A 6,000-nucleotide genomic window follows, 5' to 3' on the forward strand; every position below is an offset into this window, starting at 1 on the left:
GAAAATGGGAGACAGAATATTTCTGAAGTAAGTCAGATGGAAAGTGGAAAGGATCTTCATCAGTCCCATCCTTCCCCCTCCTCTCCCGTTTCCCCTTCAGGAAGGAAAGGGCTCAATGCAGCGGTGCTATAGCCAGGCAAATCCAACAGCTGCACTAGCTGAATTTTTGTGGGAGTTTTGTATCTTTTCCCACTTTGTTTTCCCTGAGGCTGTTGATTTAACTGCTCTGGAAAGCTGAGAGTGGAGGGGAGTGGAACAAGACAAACTTGCTTGGAAGGGGCGGTTGCCATGTCCCAGCAATCCGTAGGGAAAGGCAAAGAGCAGCTAATGGGAAGTGAGTGCTGCATGCTATTCCCCATGTTCCTGATGGACGGATACTCCTCCTCTCCAGGGTCCTCAGCAGTGGATGGTTGATTTCTGCTCAAGACAGAGATTTCCCCCCCACCCCCCCTCCTTTTCTGGCGTAAGATTTTTTTTGCCCATTCCCCAGAGTCATTTGCTACAGCTCCCCACTCTTCTCTCCCCCTGGCTGGAATAAGATGCCTGCGGAAAAGGCAGTGATTGACATGGGAGAAACCCACTGCAGCCTAAAGCTGTGAGCCTTCGTCAGGACCACGGGGTGAATTCCAGTCATTTTTGGCATGTGGTGTTTGCTGGATGACAGCAAATGCAAACTCTTAAATCATGGATTAGTCAGCGCAAGTCCCCAAGACTGTCCTCTCCCACGGTCTCGGCAGTCCAGCGGAGAGGCTAGCACCAAAACCTGCGATGCTCCCAAACATCAGCTCACCCCTTCAACCGGGCAACTTTGTTAGCCGAAAAGCCCCTGTGCTTGGCAGAACAGATGGAGTCCGGGAAGGGAGAGCTGCCCGTGCTTCATGGTGATGCACGTGGTCACGAATCGTCCCCCCAACAAGTGATCCTCCTGCAACATGGAGCAGCGCGGTAAGGGAAGGCTGAGCTTTCAGCACGCCTGGGCTGTCAGTGCAACTGGCAGCGACCAAGCTGAGGTTTGGCCCCCGCTCCCTCTGTGCTCCCCAGCTCTCTCCCCGGGAGCCAGGCTCTTCTCACGGCACCGCAGATGTGGGCTGCCTGCCAGCCTGCCTAATCTCACCCAGCTACGACGTAATTACTGCGTGCGGCGAGTGCACGCAGCGCAGCCCTGATGCTGCCTGGCCCCCAGCTTCTCGGCAGCTAAGGGACACGTGGGGTCCGCTGTGCCAGAGCCCCTCACCCTCTTGGTGGGTGAAGAGGAGCAGTTGTGGCAGAGGCTGGCTGTGACAGCCTGAACACTCAGGGGCAAAAAGACCTCCCCACAGAGCTAACAGACCCCAAAGCAGCTGAGGGTCTTCCCAGCTTCAACCAGCCACTACCCCCTGAAGTACGAGGATGGGGAAATAGGAGGATGGTCTCTTGCGTCATCCTGGGGTGTGGAAGGCAGAGGTGCCAGGACCCACTGCGTGCACCCTTTTAGCCTCAGACCCTGGGGTATTTGCACAGGCAGGCTGGGTACACACAAACACCTGCACGGATATCCCAGCAGCCTCACGTCCTTTCAAACACAACGGGATCATTCAAACAATCATCGCAGCCTAAAAGCCTTTCTCAGTGGCTGGGCTTTGATTAGGAAAAAGCGAGTCTGCTTGCCCACTCTTCTGAGAATACAACAATGAATGTTATGCTCCAGGGAGCAACAATGATGTGAAAAAGCTGAGAAATGGGGCAGAGGAGAGGGCTGTCTTTTCATCAGCCCATAAGCTGCTCTGCCTCAGAGAGCAGGCAGGTCCTCCATCTGAACACCTTGCAGCTGTGAGCCATACTCTGTAGCTCAACTTCTGTCATAAAAGAAAAGCACATTATCTGATTGCTCCCTGCAAGAAATCTCTAAGAAATCTGTTACCAAGGCTTCCAGCAGTTCATCCTGCTTCATCTGGAGCAGCAACACTGACATACTTCACAAAACAGCTTTTCATTTTTCAAACATCTGTTTAATTCCACCTGCGTGTAACCAAAATATTTCCACGGCTCCTTCCTGTGGTGTCAAGCCTGTGTTTTGCTGAGCCGCTGCAGAAGCATCAGCATGTTGTGGCAACACAAAAGCCCCTTGTCCATTTGAGTCCCGGATGCAGCGGATTTGGGAGTCTGGGATGCATTCGGGAACCAAATTAGCCACAAAGCTGCTCGGAGGTGGGAGGGAGGGTAGAAAGCTGTCTGCACCCTCTCTGAATTTAAAAGCAGGTTGTCATTTCGTAACTGCTTTTTGTCCCCATGTGAACATTTCTGGAATTAGTTGAGGAGCAGAGATAGCATCAGGGACAAGGTTTTGCAGAAATACCTGAGCAATCTGATCCTGCAAGGAGAGGGACTGAGAAGCAGGAGGAGAGACGGGCGGTGTGGGTTGGGCTGGGACTGCTCTGCTCTGCTCTGCTCTGCTCTCCGTCAGAAGACGGGACGCTGAGTGTGTCCTGAGGATGAGGGTCAGTGAGCCAGGAAAGAGGAGACGGTGTGGAAAGAGGATAAGGGGGTTTGTGTCCCACCAAAGAGGACACACATCACCATGCTTCAGCTCCTGGCAGTGCTGGGAGCAGATGGGGACAGGGATGGGGCGAACCGACAGGGTTAATTTAATTAGGCTGATTAATGCCAAGGAGAGTTTACTCCTTCCACTCCCTTCCCACCCCTAGATCTCCCTCCAACATGCCAAATCCCTTTGATGATCTTCATGTCAGGGCAGAACTCCGGGCAGACACCAGTACCTCTGAGCCCAGAACCGGCCCCTGCGTTTCGCTGCCGTTTCTGCAAGTCACTGCACTCAAAGCTTTGCTAATTTATTAGAGGGCTGTTGCTCGTTGTTTGTGTACTGAGCCAGCTAGAAAACAGCTTCTGCAGAAGAGGATAATTGCAGTCAGATAAGCTCTTCAGAGCCAGGATTGCAAAAATACGCTATATTGTACACCAGCAGTTGTCCAGATAAACCACAAATCTGGCTGAGTTTTTTGGGTAGGAGCGTGTTTCCCGGTCTGTCAGACTCTCTGTCTGCCTTTGGGCGAAACACTTGATGTGTCTCAATTCCTTGTACGTCAAAGAGGTGATAAAAACGCTTCGCTCCGGCACAGACACGGAGCAGCGGGCTGCCTGCATCCCATTTAGGCAGCATGGCCTGCGGTCAGGGCCTTGCTCTCTCCGGCTGGGTGCTCCTGCTTCACCGTCCCACCGTGAGGTTACAAAGGGTGAGATCCACTCCTGATACAAACCCAGGGATTTGGCTGGGAATCCGTTTGGCTCCATCTTCCCCAGAAATGCGACTCAGAAGCCACCGTCTGACACGGAGAGATAGGTATGACACCGAGTCCTCCAGGAGAAAGAGCAGCGTCCCCAGGGTACGAGCGGAGCACGCACAAGCCGAGCGGAGACCGTGCTGGAAAACACAAAGCCTTATAAAGGCAGCGCTCCGGGTTTGTCCTTTCAGCTCTTCCAGGCGATGAAAAGGATGGCTCACAACCCTAATTAACTGGAACATGCTAATACCGCTGAGCTTCCCTGGCCAGCAGATTTGGCACGAGGCGTGTGGGACACTTTCCAAACGACCGCTCAGGGGAGCGCGTGCCTGCAATTCGTTATTCGATGAGCAGCGTTTCCTCTCTGCCGCCACCGAAGGGCTCAGACCAGACGTGTGAGGGAGGTGAGTCTGGAGCCTGCAAATCCACTTCCAAAGCCGTTTCATGCTGGAGGGAGGACAGACTTATTTCTCCCCAGGCGTTAAAGGTATTTAAGGTGCCAGGGGAAATACAGCTTTGCACAGCATTACCTCTGCAAGCTCTCAGGGTTTCCAAATGCTGCAGCTTCCCACAGGGAAAACCACGTTCCTTCAGGGTGACATTCGCTCCGGGCAGAAGATGTGCAGCCTCCCATGACACCCTCATTTGAGAACCAGAGCGGTGCGCATCGTCATTTCGCACAGCAAAGGAAAGGAGCGCAGCCAGCCCTGGGAGCCGGAGAAAGCGGGAGCGTGGCAGGGGCCCTGTGCCATGTCTCCGGGCTGGGTTATTCCCTGTGTTGACAGCTGTCCTGGGCAAGGCAGTGCCCCAGCGTATTCCTCTGGAAAAGGAGGGGGAAGGAGCCTGCCTAGCTCCTATTACAAATAAATCAGTCTGTGAACTTTGAATGGGGAGCAAAGAGAAAAAGACCAACTCATCCCCATGGTAAGAGCATCACGCTCGGTGTTTACCGTGTTGTCAAAATCGGAGGCAGAAGGCGCAGCCTCGCAAAGGCCAACGCCTGCCTCTGGCCTTGGCTTCAGCCTGGCTGCCTCCTGCAGTGGCCCTGGCCCGGGGCTGTTCGGGACGGCTCCGGCACAGGACTTGGGTCGCAGCGAGCTGCCCGTCCGAGCACTGCCGCAGCCTCACCGGTACGGACGCCGGGAACGGGCGAGAAGATTTGTGCGATATTCCCAGGACTACATTGATTTAATCACCCTCCTTTTCCTCACCTCGGGACCAAAGGACTCCTCCTCCCATACTCCTCCCCATCAACAGCATCATTCCCGTGCATCCTTCCTCCTCGGCTGGCCTGCCCCTCATCCTCAGCATCACCTGTGGCCATCGGCTGCATGGCCGGGCATGGCACCGTGTTCTTACAGAGGGCACACCTCTCCCCGCTCCCTCCCCATCCCATCCTTTGTAAGCATTGGTTGTTATGGAGACAGCTCCAGAAGGAAACCCTTTTTGAGGATCTTCCAGATTTTTTAACAAAGATGTAGCCACTTTAATTCTTTTCCTTAAAGGAGATGGTTATCTCGCTCAATGGCAACTGAATTTCTTTCATTTTGTTTCTGGTGACCACTTTGGTGATGCTCAGGCTCCGGCTTTCACTGCGCACAGGTAAGAAAATGGAAAGCAGAAAGGCAAAGCCAAGCGTGAAAAGCTGCTTTTAAGTCCTGGCTGGGGTCACAGGAGGTGCCTCCAGGCGGAGGCTGCCGAGCTGCAGGCGGTGATGAGTCCAAGTTTCTCCAAAACGAGTGAGATTTTGGAGCACATCTGCATTTTTCTTGGACAGCAAAGCCCAAGGAAAATAGCAAGGGGCAACATTTATGCCCAGCAGCCTGTGCTTTGCAGGAAATACCACACTGAGACACCTTGTTCTTCTTGCAGGGTTTTCTACAGAAACACCCCTTGGCTTTTGAAGGCTGTGTGATGGTAAATGAATTCTCTCCATCTCCACTGAATGGACTGAAGATTTTCATATGTGACATTTGGGGGTGCTGCAGAGAACTGAGCTCTGTGGCTGTCTTTAACGCAGGCACTGAATACAGCAACCAACCTCAGACCAGCCAGAGGAAAGCAATCTGGAGATGTGATGTGGTCCCAGGGCTGGATTTCGCAGCTACTGTCTCCTGATCTTGGAATATAGATGACAACCCACAAAAGACTCGAGCACCTTGAGCGGCCAAGCTTGTCCAGGCAGTTTTTGTAGGGTGAGTTCATGAAGACCTTTCCCACATCCCTGCTGTACAGAGCTGAAGTCAGAAACTTTAAAAAAAAAAAAAATTCCACATACTTCAGGCCCTGCAGAGGCAGCTTGACACATCTGTGAATGCTTGGCAGCCTCACCATGAACCAGACGTCCAAGTGCAGCAGAGAAGCTTTATGGGGCATCCTTCACCCAGGAACCAGGTGGCTGGGGAGCTGAAGCATGACCCAGCACGGGGAAGGCTGAGAGGACAAAGCTGTTTTGGCCAAGCCCTGTGCTGTGTGTGGAATATCAGAGAGGTTTCATGCATAGCTCAGAGTAAACAGGCAAAGAAGTGGCAGCCAGAAATGTTAATATTTGCAGAAATCTCCTGGTTTTGGCGCCTGGGTGTGGGGAGCTGAAGGACGCTGGTGGAATGCAAACGTGGATTCCTGGCTGCCCAGAGGGGCGGCATGGGGAATCTCACATCCCGGCACGTCAGACCGCCTGGCGAGCCGGCTCATGATGGTTTACACGAGGAGTCCTGGGGAG

This window comes from Chlamydotis macqueenii, chromosome 14 (assembly GCF_036417535.1).
Source record: "Chlamydotis macqueenii isolate bChlMac1 chromosome 14, bChlMac1.mat, whole genome shotgun sequence".
In the NCBI taxonomy this organism is placed as follows: domain Eukaryota; kingdom Metazoa; phylum Chordata; class Aves; order Otidiformes; family Otididae; genus Chlamydotis; species Chlamydotis macqueenii.